Genomic DNA, 16,462 nt, shown 5'->3' with positions numbered 1-16,462 from the left:
CTTGGATGGGAGTTTGAACAGTTTAGAATACAGCAGTGAGGCAAGATTATTGGGAAGCGTGGATCAGGCAAGGACTCCAGGTGGCTTCAAAACAAAGCAGTAGTAAAGAGGGCTTGAAAAGAAATCTTCCTTATAGAGCTCTTAAGTCAGAATGAAGCCCTAGGATTAACAGAGTCCTACAACACTAAAGGAACTAGCAGCTGTTGATGTAAAGAGTAGCCTTAGAATTAAGTATGGAAATATGAAAGCCAGCCCTCAAAAAAAAAAAAAAGTACAAGAAAGAGATAAAGACAGAAGCCCCCTGACCAGCACATCTCTGATGTAGATCCTGGCTTGTCTGTCCACCTTTGTCCAAAGTTCTTCAGGTACCAACTTCCACCCTACCTCTGTGCAAGGAGCCCTGAAGTCAAAGCAAAGCAAGATTTTCCACACCCCCATCTTCTTAACAAAAACAAACCAGCAAGCCTGGGAATTGGCACACAGAACAGAATTATGAAGGGCTGTAAGCAAATAATCTTTGCCACTTGCTTGAGTGGTCTTTAGATGAGAGCCTAAGAGCTTTTCCCTGCCAACCCTGCCCAGCCCGGGATGCTCATTAAGGCACAAGGACAGGCTGGGGCTCACGATGCTCTGTAGAGGGTAAAAACTGAGCTCATAGAGGGCTGTTTGTAATCATTACTTTCCCTGTCACCCTTTAGACTCTAGATATGATTTTAGAGAACAGCACAGCCTTTTCTATTAAGGAGGATAAAGTGGGTGAATTCACTACACGTTATTTTATAGTTCTGCCTGGGTACGATTGCTACTCGCTTTGTACAGTTGCAGATGATTATAAGAGTAGTTAAGCAGCATAAAATCATGCATGCTGGCTAATTAATGCAGAATTTATTCTCTTTTTAGTTACTTTTGTTATGCTTGTTGAACTCCACTGATATCAATAAAGTGCAGGTAACATCTGTAAAGGCTACAGTAAAACTGATGTAAGTGAAGGAAGTTGAGCTCAGCAAGTTTAATGAATAATAAAACTAAGAAATAGAAAAAGAAAATCAAACTTCCAGCTACATCCAAGTGCCCATTGTAATTGTGCATCATTACCATCATTCAGGCAATTTTCCTCAACGTTATCATTCAAGTGATGCTTTGTAAAGTTCAGGGGTTTGGTAGGAGAGTAATGATGGTGTTCAGAGAGATGTGAACTGGGATATAATCCCCACAGAGTTCAAGCTGAGGCTCCTCAAGTTTCTGTTTTCTTCACTGCCAACACAGAACCACTCCAGCATCTTCCCAAACTTCCCTTCCATGTGCCTATCTTAGTACACACATCTCCTCGCATTAAATGCCTTCAGGATTCACAGATTCAGTTCTACCCTCACAGGTTCCCTGAATTAGGCTGCTGTAACCCAATTTTAAACGTAATACTAATAAAAGTTAAGCAAAAAACAAAAACGTTCTCAACTCTATATTCCAATATTGAAGCTCAACCCAATGTTTCTTTGATTCACTTTTTCTCCTCCTTCCCCCACACTTTCCTACAGCCTCTGTCAAACCGTTGTTTTCCAAACTATATTTAAAGAAATGTTTTCCGCTCCTCCAAGAGTGACATCGTGCTGTGACACGTGAAGCTGAGCTAGCTCTGTCACGTCCAATTATGTGACATGACATAACCCAATTTGATCGGCAAACCTGATCTGACACTGCAACTTTAGCAGATCCGCTTTCCTTCAACCATGAGCTCACGTCAAACTTCCTGCAAGGGAGTTGCGTAAAAAACTTATTATCCGCCTTTTATTTTAGCTTAAGACTTAGCCCTTGACCTTTCAGCGATGGTTTGAGATGATCAGGGCCAGACACACCTGCCACGGTTGCCTTGTATGCTTTGAGGATAATTTTGCTGATGACAGGAGGAAGCTGTCGCCAGGCGGAAAAGTAACCTGCCCCCTTACAGAGACGGAGATTCAGAAGTGCACAATGCATTTCTTGTGCTGTAGAATCGCATAGCATGCAGCCTTAGTGAACATCAGGAACAGATAGAAACTGCTCTTATCTACAGGCTGCCATAATTTGGGGAAAAATAATTTTGATAAATGAAAAAAGTTGACCTTTCCTTCGGAAAGCATTAATTCCTTGGAGAAACAAATAGTTGTCCATTTTCTGAAAGATGTATCTAGGGTTTTTTGTTTTGTTTGGTTGGTTTTCTCTTCTTATACTTCAGCCCAAGGAGGCATTTTCTATGGATATATTCATGGTGGCTCAAATTCAAATCTCCGCCACAAGTTAGACCCAGCATTCAGGCAGGACTGTTCCTGATGGACACTTTATATGATAACCACAGCAATACATCAACTCAAGCTCTCCCTAGGGCACCTATATTTTTAAAGTGGAAACACGCACAGAATAAGCTGATCCATTTTCTTCAGCCTCCTCGTCTAGATATGCAAGAACTTTTGCCCAGCCCATACACTTGTTCACATGTCAAAGTTCCAAAATTGCATTTTGGCTAAAGAGCTGCCTAAAATTTATTGTAAGCTGCAAATGAGTTCTGTTTAATTGGTCTGAAAGGGCATTTTTTATTTATTCTCTCAATTTTTATGCTTAATATGAATTATCTAACTTTAATCTCTGCAAATCACATATGAGACTTTAGAAAAAAATCAATTTTTCTTCTTCATCCCCAGTAATCAATGCCATTTTTTATTATTTCTTTTTTTTTAAACCTCAGCTGGCAATTTTGTCAATGAGGCTCGAACCATGATAGATTTCTGCTTATTTCATAAAATAAATAGCACAAATTCATCTCACTGGCACATTTGCAGCACCAAGCAGTATCTAAGACCGCCTACTACTACTACACGGTGCACAAAATATTGTTCCCTAAGTTCTGCAGTAGGATCTTATGACAAGTGTTGCTTCCCAGGACCTAAGCACCGCACAGTTAAGCTTGTTACCAACAAGGAGTTCTGCAGCGATGCAATCTGGATTTTCATTAAACAGAGCAATGCCATTAACTCTTCCCATACACATAGACTGCATTTTTCTTAATCGAGAGGATCGCCAAAAACACTTGTCTCAGGAATTCAGAGTTTTTTTTAAACGTAGGATCATTAAGGTTTGAAAGCCCACCAAGATCCCCAAGTCCATCCCCAATCCAACCCAACATGCCCATGGGCCACATCCCTCAGTGCCATATCTCTGTGGTTCTGGAGCACCTCCAGGAACAATGGTGACTCCACCACTCCCAGTGCAGCTGTGCCAGCGCATCACCGCTCTTTCAGAGAAGAAATGCTCCCTAATATCCAACCTGAGATATTACCTCAAAACTGATAAACAAATGCCCATGGTTTATTCTATTACATTTTCAAAAATCAGAATCTGTCACTACTGAAAGAAAATCGCCTCAGGAGACTTCACCCCATCCCCACCAGTAGTGCTGACTCACACACCACCAATGTTTAGTTGTAACAATTTATGACAATCATAAAAATGTTTAAGCCAGCCTTACATGTAGGCTGCAGCATATGCTGGATTGTGTGCAATTTAGATTTGGTGTAGCGACACAGTAGTAGTTACTCTGCAATGATCCCACTTAATCATGAACCCAGCAGTGTCCCAGCTGTCTGTATTTATTTCTCTTGGGACAAAGCAGCAGACATCAGCGTCTGCACCGGAAAGAAGAGAATCTCCTCCAGCCTGGGGTCCATCTGCATTTCTGCTATGAGCTGAGGGCACTCAGAGCAGAGAGCATCCAACGCTCACCTACACCCCACGCACGCCCACGGGGCTCTGTGCTGATCATGGCACGAGGTGCTGCTTGAGGATGGCTGGGGAGGAGGAATGCTGATCTGATGGGAGCACTTGGGCATTCAGTGTGCTGGGTCAGGCTCTGCACGGTGAGTCACGCACTGAGTCATCACGCTGCTCCACGCTGCTGGCCTGGAAGAAGCACTTACATAAGATGGAAATTCTACCTCATTAAGCAACTCGCACCTCATAATTGGTCGTGTTTTATTTGATTCATCCGAGCCCTCTCAGTCACCTGATGCTGGACAAAGTTTCCACGGGCAGAGTAATTGCATCCTACTGAAACAAATATTGTGGTGTCATTTTAAATGCCCAAAGCAGCATATTTGTGCATGACCACAAGTAGCTTTAAGCTGCTTAATTAACTCAAAGCTACTTTTCAGAATGGTTAGTTGGTCTTGGAGGACTTTGCAGTGCTGCAAAAATTATCTTAAGTAACAATAAAAAAATGTTACTTCCACTTTAGCAAGCAAATCCCCATGCAGACAGGCAGCTGCCTGTATGTCCTTGCTTCTGACTGAACGTAATGAGAGCGCTGATCAGCAGCAATAGCTGACATGAGAGCTTCATCCTCATTGCACTGTAAAAGCTCAAGACAGACTAGAGATGGAGGGAGGGGAAATAAAGTAATAGCACACTTTAAACCAAGTATTTATGTCCCTCCTGTCTCTGGTGGACAGCCTCGTCTCTTGCACTTTGTAATTTAGGACTAAAGAAGCTGGACATGGAGGAACTTGCCTGACACTGTCACTCCCCATCTGACCCCCAGGGCTTGTAGCTTCCCCAGGGCAGAGCGTAGAGAAGCAGAAGGGATTGCACAGCTTCCCCCAAGGGGGAGAGCACCCAGCTCACCTCTTAGTTCTGATGCTTAACAGAGCACAGCTGCAGAATTCCTGGGACCCAGAGCCCATCTCTGCTGCCCCAGGGTACAAAACCCATCCCAGCTCCTCAGCCCCAGCAGCACCGGGGTACGTATGGGGCTTCCATCGTTAATCCCAATACACGGCGCCAGCAATTTTCTGTCTTTAACTGCCTAGAACTGTTGATATTAGTATAATGATCTTGTTTATATATTTATGAACCATTAATAAATCATTAAATGCTAATTATATTTCCTTTATTTTTCTTCCATTAGAGCTGCTCCCCTTGCTGGTCTTTATTGATATGAGCATTTCCAACCCACAAGCACATTCAAAATAACTATTCCATAAAGAATGTCCTCTAAATCATTTACAACTAACAAACGCTCTTTGCTCTGTTAAGAGACAGAATCCATTTATTCAAATGATGTAAGAGGGCTCATTAATCAAAGCACACAGCACAAAACATTGCCAGCGAGCAGCATGCCACGGGTCAGCAGACACCAGTTGCAGGGACCCACCAGGAAGACCCCATCTTGGGCTATCAAATATTTATAGGTCATTGCAGCTAATGGATCTCTAGTTCTCCAGTGGTTTCTAGACAAGCTCCTACAAAGCATCCAAAATACCCATGACAGCCTCATGGCTTCAGACAAGTGTCCCAGCAGCCAGTTTGCTTAACAGAGAGCTCCAGTGTTTCCATAGGGAAGGTACCTTCTTCTGCCACACTAGAGCTGCTGGGAACACAACACTGCCAGAAAAAAATAATAATAATAATAATCTCAATCCCAGAGAAACTCTCCACTGACCCATGCATTCTCTCTCATCTACAGTCCCAAACTCCCATTGGCAGGACAAACCAACACCTTGCCTTAGTAGACGCCATGAGATGCTGTAATTCATTTGGACTGTTGGATGATGAAAGTTGATCAAAACACTGAATATGTTTCAAACTGATTTTTCCAAAGACAGCATTTGCTGTCATTTTGTAATTGGGCTCAGTCAAACGTTTCATAATGAAGGTAATTAAGGGAAAAGAGGAATGAAATATCTTCTCCATTTTTAAAGAGATAATAAATAACAATATTTCAGATATTATAAAACTAATTTTCTTTCAGGAAAAACACTTGTCCAGACTTCTTATCCATCTCACTGTAATCCTAGATACAAAATTTTTATTTGTTACTACCATTAATTTCTATGGGCTGTTATAAATGCAGTTTTTACCATGACTGATCCTAAAAGACTCAGGCAGATCTGCCCAGAAAACAGCTGACTGCTGTGTCCCACTACAAAATGTTCTGCTTTCCGTTCTTCCTGAAATGCATTACCCAGGAGCACGGTGGAAAAAAAGAAAATCTGAACTCCCATCATGGCTTGAATTAAGACATCTTGTAAACATGAGCTGAAATGCCATTGTTGGTAATGAGGCGGCAGGACCTGTTCTGTGGCTGCACTGTTTCCAGCACGAAGAAGGAGAGGGATGGGTTGGACCACAGGGGTTATGGGCCAGAGGCAGACCCCAGCAGGAGACCCCAGGAACCAGTCCCTTGTAATGCTGCGCTGCTCATTCTGAAGCCTTCTGTCAGGGCACAGCTGAATAAAAGAAAAGTGACAAAAGGAGATGCTGTCACACAGGTCACTGAATGCCTTCAGATATTGCATTCATTTGCATCTAGAGCCGAGTTCTGAGCTGGAAACCCAGAGCAGAGAGGTTGGGCATGGCAAAGCAATGCTGAGCTGCCCAGTCACAGATCTGTTTGCAAAGGGCAGAGAAGGTCAGCCGGAAGGCAGAGGTGCCAAGTAAGAGATCTATTTCTGCCTCAAGTTTGTTGGTTTTTGCCTTTTTTTTTTTTCTCCAAACTGAAAATGTAAATCTGATTGACAAGGTGTTTTGCACTGGTTTAAAAACGAAAGCTCTTTTGCATCCCCAAACACATAATTTTCTGCTCATAGAAAACCCGTCTTTAATTACCAGCTGCTGCAAATGATCTTCTTATGATCATTAACTGTCAAATCCTGAAGCAGCATATTTCTTATTGCCCTCAGTGTTCAAATACTCCACCTGTTTCTAATTAGTCAAACTACCAAAGCCTATCTACAGTGCGGCTACTCCAATCACACACCACAGCTGCCTAATGCTTCACTTCCTACAACGTACACAACGATATTTTTTATTATTAAATGATATCAACCATCTCTACTAAAACTGTGACCGAAGCAGGAGACAGTGAAAACAGAACATTTTTAATGAGATAACAGCCCAGTCACTGCTAATGGTGATTACTTGGATTATCGTTAGAATCAATTTTAATGAACGCTCACCGGCACAAACTTTCCACCAGCTCAATTCACCTAAGTTGGTCTAATAAAAAATAATAAGCAGGATTTAATAAATTACCATGACCAAACTGAGAATGATTTTAGTTACTGCTTTATCATTAGATTTATTTATTGCGGTTCCTAACATCAGGTGACATTCCAGTCTTGGATACCACTTGTCATTCAAAAAAAACCCCATTGATTCTTTTGAATACGTATCAAGAAGTTTGTTTTGTTTTTCTTCCCCATTTCTTCTATGAAATGCTGCTTCTACCCAAAATAGAAGGTTTGCTCATTGTACACATCACTTAAGCAGGAGCCAAGCAGCATTCCCTGTGTCTGCTCTCTCGGGGATCTGCTTCAGAGGCTCAGACCTCTTCCATTCACTCGGAGATGTGCAAGATGGAAGCATTCAGTTGCAGAATTCTTTGATTTGCAGATTTTAGGAGCTTATTTTGACAGCTATTTCAAGTGCTATTTAAGGCAGAGCTAGATGCAGCAGCTTGCTGGACATCACAAAAGAGCATCCATGTTGCTACAGCAATCTGCAGGAGACGGGAGTGAGGATTAACCTGTTTATCCATGCAGTGGCACAGTTTTCCACTCACATGAGAAACCCGCACTTAATTTCCATTTTGTTGTATACAATAAGAAGTTTGTATGAGAAGCCCCTGAAGACAGCGTATGAACAGTGTATTTTCGGTTCAAGTATCCCAACAGCAAGTCAAACTTGCTGCACTGGTACGTTTCTAACCTTAATGATTCTATGAAATACAGGAAATCTATGAAACAGCAATTACTGGGAATTCATTGAAAGACAGTGGAATTATTGTATATAAAACCCCAGGAACCGCAGAATCTGGGGATATAATTAGACGATCGGCATTAATACTACTACTACTACTAGCTATAGAAGAGCAGCCAATGACTCATGAAAGCATCGTACATAACAACCTTGCTATATCACTTCGTGCTCCATACTTTAAGCATTTTGAATTTCTCCCAAATGAGCAGAATTTCACAACGAGCTGTTTAACATGCAGATTACCCTGCGCTGAGACATAAAACATTTCACACCTTTCGGAGCCGCTGATTGCAGACACCAAGACAAGAAGCGCCAATGAAAGGAGCTGATGTCCTGCTGAACTGTGGATCTATGGCGTGTTTAATTTAAAATGAAATCTGCAGCCAGCAAAGAATAGAAACTGCAACTTTTAGTTCCATACATAATTTATAACAACCTTAAGGCATTTGCAACATCTGAAATTAAATAGGAAATGAAATTATTCCCCGAAGGTGTTGGGGTTGATGTGAGAAACGCGTTTAAAAATAAGAACACAAGTAGTTCATACCATTATGGTGCGTATTACTCAGCAGATCCCATTACAATCCTTCGCCACCTTCCTTAGGATCTCACTTTGAGCCCCCTGAGGGCTGTGCCTCCAGCATGCTCCCAGCCACCCCCAGACAGGTATTTGTGGGGTTGCAAATGGTTTCTCCTGGTATAAACCTATAAAAAGCACACCCGGGCCTCATGGCTGCTGAAGAGCATCTTAAAGCATTCATTTATTTTAAGTGCAGAAAAAACGTCTGCTATAATTGTAGACTAGAAATGACAACGCCTTCGTCCCATTGAGCCCTGTTTCAGAGAACCCTCACACACTTTTAGGAAATGCATTGATTTTTTGCTGATGCTCTCCCATGCCTGCCTGAGCCAAAAAAAATTATTTCTTGCAAAAATGCAAAAAAAACAGAGTAAACTGAGAGCACTGGGACTTGGGCTGGAAATCGGCCCTGTCTCCCCACAGGGCACTGCAAGGAAAGCCATCTCCAAAGAAATCATCTTTCATTGTTAAGCTTATTGCTTGGAAAGAGGCATAAGGAAGCAACGCCAAGCTTGCAAGCCAAAGGTGCATCACCACTGCATGCGTAACTTCATTTTTTTCCAATTGATAAAAAAAATGGAAATATGTTTCTATTACCACCTCCTGTCCAAACGCTGGAGGGTGCACTGGAGCCTGGAGAAAACACACCCTACAGGAAGCTCTCTGATGGCATTGGGGTCCTCTTAGGAGTGGATTCCCACTGCATAGCACCATGTCCACCCAACAGAAACCTTAGAGCTGCCATCCAGAAAAGCAGCCTGCACCTACAGAGCTAGGGCTGGATTTCCCACACACCTGAGCCTCAAGGATGCAGAACAAGGATTGGGCTGAAAAATGTTTTCATCCCATAGAAGTGGTAAATGATGGGAATTCAGGAAGTGTAAAATTTGTGGCAGTGTTTGTATTTAAATAAGAATTTTCTCATAAATATCAGTTACTAGAGCATTTCATCTAATTTCCAGATAAGCTCTTCTTTTATGCAGGTCATTAAGTGAAACTTCAATTTAGTGAACAAACGTGAGAAATACGTTAGAATAATTTAAATGCATGTCTATAGCATTTACATAAGCATTTCACTAGTTTTTAAGCTAAACCTTTGGAATCATTATTTCACATCCTTAAGAGAGATAACACTGAACCTACACTAACAAGTCAAGACTCCCCACTTGGAAGCCCAGCCAAACCAAACAGGAGCCTCCAATTTGCATTGTTAATGTCCACGTCACTGGTTGCTGCAGTTGCTCACTTCATTCACTTGGGTCATCACTGCCGAAGATCTAACACTGGACTTCTGTTTCACCTACCTCACAGTATTTAGCCATGTTGTTCACAAGAAGAAAAAACAGCTTATGAACAGTGTAATACAAGTCATCTATCATTAATTATAAGACTAACTGAAGAATCAATACCATCCGTATTGACACATTACACTGTTAGATGTAATGATGAAACCACAGAGCAGGCAAACAACACAACCAATTATTTAAGAAGTTGCCTGATCAGATGTTCAATCTGTTCAGACAGAGCCAACTGAATAAAAAACAGACAGTCTGGCTTGAAATGAAATGCCTCCAGCAGCCATAAGGGAGATGGGGTTGTGAGATCTAGAGGGCAATGCTCTGATGCACTTCTGGCACCCAACAGCCACTGCCAGCCCCACCATGTCACCAAGATCCTTCTACTGAAATGCATCACATCTCCAGGGTCTGGAAGGATAGCAGGGTAGGGAACACCCAACTTATGGGTATTGCAACCTACCTCAAGCCTAAATTGAATCTTCCCCACATTAAGGGGAGACTTGCAGTGTCTGAGGGAGAAAAAAAGACAATAAAGAAATACAATTAAAAAAAAAACCACTTACATAAGAGAAAGGTCTCAGGGCTCCGGAAACAGAATTTGAAGATCTCCCTTCTCCGGGGGTTTTATCCCTCACCAGAGCCTCAATTTGTTCTTACTTGATTGTTTTCTAACTTTTCTATTATCTTGGGAGTTGAGAGGGGTGGGGTATCAATCTGTTTTCAAAGTCAGGCATTAATTTAAAACAACACCCTTAGCAGTCCTACTTGTTACTTTCTGAAGGTCTTTTTAATGGCATAAGCATCTGCATAGCCCATCAATCTTGCTGCCCTGATATCTTGAGAGCTATCTCTATCATTATGTAAGGGCTGCTTCAACAGCATTTATTAATTCAAAAGATTCAGATGTCTCCTTGTGTGTTACCTGGAGAGTCTCATATGGACTGCGGACACCTACTTAAAGTTTCGTTACAAGTGTCTCCAACTTTATCTTCCATTCTCCATACCCAGCAAAGTCAATATTGTTACCAAAACATAATGAAAATATATGATTACAGAATAGAGTCAGTAGGCAGTTAAAAACCTTAACTACCTGAAGCTTCCAAAATGGTGGCATGGAGGTTTTTTTCTCCTGAGAACACCAAAGGACCATACAGTTTCGGCTGCATGGGTAAACCATTACACCTGACCCAGGCAGCACTACATCCCACAGTGACCATAACCAGACACTGTATACTTTTGCCATTCTTTGAAAGACGCTCTCAGAGGATTTTCTTTTTGCCTCGCCTCTGAGCTGGGCAGACCTGGAACGTTCCAACAACCTTCCAACCTCAGGCCAGCATGCCAGGCCAACGCTCTACCAAAAGTAACACCCTGCCCTTCTTGCAAAGGAGCCTCTCCAATGTTCACATTATCTGGATGCAAACCCAAGACGCCCACAACAGCACTGAATCACTCATGAAGAAATGAGGAGTTCCCTGCATCCCAGGGCACTCAATTTGTTTTCGTCATCACTGGCAAAACACAAGTGACATTACTGCATTTACTCCCAAGTTCAAATCTGACTTGTGGAATTAAAGACGTGCTTCTGAAGCATGTGGCTTGTGAATCTTATCTACATTTTTGGCTTTTTTCTTATCATAAAAAATAATGAAAGCCTATCAGGAATCACTACATTTTGTATTGCAATCATGCAGGAACTATTATTAACAACTAGCAAATCGACGAGATATTTGTTGCTTGGTTTCCCACATTGGTTAGTCTGCTAAGGCTGATAATTGGATTCAAAAATGAAATACAACATTTAAGATTTGTTTGCAATTGTATTTTAATTAAAGGCAGTAGGTTGCAGCTGATTAACTGTACTCAAACGCCTTCTGTGGTTCCAAACCACACTCATAAAAAGAATGAATATTCATTTTTTCCTCTAAACCAGCTCCAGCATCTATTTCAGGCATGGCCAGATTAGTAACCCAATTCTAAGGATCCTCTTCTGGCATCACTATGAATACCATCACACATTTAAGCAGAACGTTTGTATCAATAACATAATGGAACTGGGAAAAGCATTAGACCTCTGTATTTCATACTCTGTTACAAAGATGGCCTTGGAGAGCTGCACAGTAAAAGGCTTATAGTATTTAGAAGTGGTATATTTTAAAGCATTATTTGAATCTATACACATCTTACAGAAATCAGTGCCTCTTCACCTGCTTCTACAATGCAACATGCCACCACTTCAATAAGGGCTTGTAAATTAAGTCCACTAACCAGGTTTATCATACCACACTTCAGAAACTGTGAAAAAAAAATTGAAGTCTTACCTTCTCCGCACCAGGCTCAAAAGTTTTTATTTCTGTTAAGAGAAAGGAACCCTTCTCCCCTCTTATCACGGCCTTTTACCTACCATAAAATACCAACCTCAGGCTGAGGCTGGAAGCACAGAGCTCAGCGCAGCCCTTCCTGCCTTTACATCCACTTCCCTTCACCTCAAGCACCAATTACTAGGCTTCCCTTTAATTTCTGACAGCATTAAAGAAATTTAATTAGGGCAAAATTGAAAGCTACTGAAAATGGAAATCCTTTCTTCTCCTCCATTAATTTGCAGTTTTGCTTGCATTAATGCTAAATGATTATCAGTGATTTGCATTTTATTGTCTAAATCATCACAGTGAGTTGTAATCAGCAACATTAATACCAGATTAATTCGAGCTAATTCAGGATAGAATTCTGCTTCCAATTACATCACGGCAAACTGAAGTAACACCACTGAGAATGACAGAAGTTACCCAAAATGAGTCTCGGGCCAATGGAGATTGGAGTCTCACCACGGGCTGAGTGCTACCACCTGAGGTCTTGCTGAGCAGCTGTAAGGCACAAATCATAGAATCACCGAGGTTGGAAAAGATCTCTAAGATCATCCAGTCCAACTGCTCACCTACCACCAATAATCCCCCACCAAACCACACCCCTCAGTACAACATTTAATGTTTGTTGAACACCCCCAGAGTAGCAACTCAATCACATTCCCTGGGCAGCCCATTCAAGCACCTGACCAGTCTTTCAGAAAAGACATTTTCCCTCATGTAAGGACAGGCAGCAGTTGATATAGTTGCCTTCAACCGGTTTCAGATCACCCAAGAAAACTAACGGCCATAAGTTGGTAATAAAGAAGGAATAGCTTACCACTTCCCAAGGATCAGGGCTTGCTGGAAACTCCCAAAAGAGGTAATCTCCATGTAGAGATGCTCCCCTTTTGGCTGCCAGCCCTTAAGTGAGTTTAGGGAGAGGTGGACCCAGGATCCACTCCTTCCAGTCGCACAGGTGAATTGCTTCCACTTGTGCTCCTAGGGCTGGCCACCTGCCTTCACCAGGTGCTCAATCACTGGTTCAGGCTGTGATCTAGCAGTTCCCATGCACCCAATATCCACCCTGAACCTCCTTTGGTGCAAATGAAGAGGCTCTGACTTCTTCACGAAGATGATTTTTCAGGAAAATGATCATCTGGGGCTTTTGCAAAAGCCATGTCCTGCGGCAGATGCAGTTTGCTGACGGTGACCCCATCTTGCCTATTAAAAACCCACCTCCAGAAATGGCTCTGCATTGTTGCATCACCCATTACGATCAAATCTGCTTCTCAGATGAGTCTTGAAACATTTTGTTTTTATTTTACTATAACGTTACCTGTATCCTTAAGAGAAAAAAAAGTCCCACAGATGTTAGTGCTTGCATTATGTGAGCGCTTCCAGTCAGCACCACTTAAAGAAGCATTTTTAGCAGAAGTTGGTTGCCTGCCCAGAATATGGTCGTGCAGAAATCATACAAATCATTGTTGAGTGCATGCTTTTGTTCCTATGAAAGCGCTCTGAATTAAGCCCATTGCTGAATAATGAGGAACCTGCTTCATCATTTCCTTGCTCTTGTGAAGCTTGGTGTCCCTTGTCTTCATATTTCCAGCCTGTTCCCTTCACGTTTTCTTATTTTCTAATCAAATTGCTGTAGGGCTGGGCTGCAGATGGGAAAAGCTCCGAACTGACATAATTATTGTAATGCATTCAGGTACCTAATGAAAACAAATCTATCAGCAGTTCCATTCCCCACTCCTGCTTAGGGGATTTCTCAGACCCAGCTTCTTTTTTTCGTTTTGGGAAAACATTCATGTTTCTGATCGTGAATTTGAACAAAATAATCAACAACACAGGAAAATCATTAATTAAATATTCAGGAAAAAGAGCACGATTAGGTTAATCAGAACATTTGTTCTGGAGACTTCAAAATGACACTTTTTTTTGTTTACTTGCTTTTTTTGTTTGCTGCAATTACGCTTCCAAAGAAAATTATTACTACTTGAAGGAAGAGTAATCTTTACATTGTGAGTCTGTCAAAAAAATCAACTCAGGGAATTGGACAGCTTCAGACTCTGTGCTGACAGTGCTCAGTGGTCCCACGCCTTTCTTCAGCCCCTTTTTCGCTTTGCATTTCACAATTTCCCATTTTCCTGCATGCACGCAGAGGGCAGTTTTCCAGCCACCCTGGCTGTTAGGAGGGCACGGCGTGATGGGCTCAGATGGCATCTATGGGAAAGAGGTGAACGGGGCCAACCTGAGCAGCCCCGAGGTCTGCATCGAGGGGCAGAGCCCCTGGGAAACCTTCCCACCACTTGGAGCATACATCCAACAGGATTTGGATAACCAGGCTTACCGAGTACCTTACTTCCCAAAATGAACGCTTTCTGACAAACGATGATACCTGCTAAATTTGAGATGCAGAACTCTATCACTTTTGCTCGTTCTTTGTCACTGTGGCAGTCAGTAGGGGACAAGGGCACCGGAGAAGGGCTCAGCTCCTCAACTGGAAAAAGAAAGAAACCAGTCATGGGATGGAGCCTGGAGCCAGTGGTTGGGAAAAGTCACTCCTTGCCTTTGCAGGAGGGTGAGAAAAGCCAAACTCAGGTGCTCCAGTTTTGCAGGATAACAGGAATCCCCTATTTTCAGGCACGTGCTGTGCCAGTCCAATGGCCAAAGAAAAAAAAGTTACAGTCAATGAAACAGTGTCCCAAGTTGCTAAAAGACAAATATAATAAATACCTCAGAAGGAGGAATTCTGCTTACATCGCTGGCTTTAGGGAGATCCAGGATTTCATTTCCAAAAGGGTTAAAGGTTTTATTTTAAATACCAGTTATGGTACCTAAAGTGTCTGACCTACAGTAATAAAAAAAATACAGGAAGCATTGTCCCTGCTCATTTCTAGAAAGCAGTGCAGCCTTGCAAGGCTTTCAGTAATATTTTCAGTTCCACTGTTATGCTTTAGAATTTCAGTAATTTGCATTTTTAACCTTTCTTTCATACTTGCTTTGTAGGCTCTTCCCAGAAGCAGGTACAGAAGTGAATACCGGGGCTCTCTTCTTGTTCAGGGAGTGAAAAGCGATGGTGAAGCTTGTTTGAGTCCTTGAATATGTGGCTTTTCACAAATATTCTGTTTTTATGCAGTGCAGGAACCAGTGAGTTCACTTCAAATACTGAATTTGAAGGGGGAGTTGAGAGGGAGAGAAGATGATGGTTAAAACTAGATTCAAAGATGAGGAGGAAGAGGACATCATCTCAGGGCGCTTGGAAATGAAAGACTCAGTGAAAGAGAAAGGACCATGGTGCAGCAGCTCGGGATTCAGCATGACTTAATGGAGCTCTGCTCCTCTCCTCAGCTCCCCACCAAAGAGAGCCAGGAAACCTTTCTGGTGCTGCAGAGCTGCCTTCTGCATCCCAAACCAGCAAGGGCTGAGCAGGTCCCTGCACCCACCTCCTGCCTCCACAATGAGCTTTTATTGAAGCTGAGCCCTGAGGCATTGCATTGGCTCTGAGGCTCTTTTGCTTCTAGGTTGCTCATCTTTTCAAAGGTACTCATCTGAGAGTGAACTAGTGCACAAGATGGCCCCAGAGCTCTGAAGAGCCTAACTTCATTCCAACTCTAACAGGAGTATCGGCAGCAAGGACCACTTCCATCTAATGACTGCATTTTGCAGACCTTGCAGAGCCCCAGTGCTAAAATAAACTCTTTTATTTACTGTGCATTGCCCACTTAATGACTCTTCCAGCAAAAAGCAGGCTGCGCTTTCGCAGCAGATGCCAAATGCCATTGATTATTCAGTTTTTGGAAAATATTCATAATCATAAGGAAATAGGAAACCAGCTGAAATAGATCAACAGTGCTCGGGCACACAGTTCTATTTTTTTTTCAAGGCTCAAAACAGCAAAACCAAATCCATGTTTAGGCTGCGTGCTGAGTCCACAATGCGGCACACAAGCACAAGAAGCAGGATTTGGGTTTTTTTCAATGCCCAAAGGATTTAAACTTTAGGTTAAATGTTGGGACAACTTAGGAGGATGGGCAGGTCGGTATTTGAACCAGAAACCAGATCTAGATGTTGGATCTCTGCTGTGGAAGGGATGAACATCCCAGTACATCCCTGTTCCAATCGCATTTAAAATATAACATCAGATATCCTGAGGTAAGATTCCTCTCATTAGGATTTTGCATTTTTAAGGTACTGGAAGGCTGACAACCAGCATTTGCTAAGCAGAAAGAGCTCCTGTGCTGGTTTAGCAGGCAGAAGTATTTATCTTCCTTGAAAATATTAAAAATAACAGAAATTCAACTACTGTACATTTCCCAGAGGAGAAAATCTTGTATCTGTTCCAAAATGTTGAAGTGTAGAGTCAGAAACGACTTAAAGAAATACCTTATTTTTTCTTGAGCAAGGCTGAAAACTGTAATTAACCACGGAAGTACTGTACATCTTTACAT

General features: G+C 42.1%; 1 long non-coding RNA gene across 3 annotated transcripts; it reads right to left on the bottom strand.

Moving 5' to 3' along the window:
* LOC110399147 lies at nt 4,921-12,947 on the bottom strand. 3 transcript variants are annotated; one of them, XR_002438920.1, is made up of 4 exons: nt 12,847-12,947; nt 12,450-12,527; nt 6,099-6,254; nt 4,921-5,409 (listed from the first exon to the last, which is right to left on the bottom strand). It is a non-coding gene; the product is annotated as an uncharacterized LOC110399147 (long non-coding RNA). The 3 variants fall into 3 exon arrangements; XR_002438919.1 differs by lacking the exon at nt 4,921-5,409 and adding an exon at nt 10,124-10,172 and having other exon boundaries at nt 5,418-6,254; XR_002438918.1 differs by lacking the exon at nt 4,921-5,409 and having other exon boundaries at nt 5,418-6,254.

Source organism: Numida meleagris, chromosome 4 (assembly GCF_002078875.1).
Source record: "Numida meleagris isolate 19003 breed g44 Domestic line chromosome 4, NumMel1.0, whole genome shotgun sequence".
Taxonomy (NCBI): Eukaryota; Metazoa; Chordata; class Aves; order Galliformes; family Numididae; genus Numida; species Numida meleagris.
The sequence above is the reverse complement of the archived record's forward strand: the minus strand, read 5'-3'. Positions and strand labels throughout refer to the sequence as shown.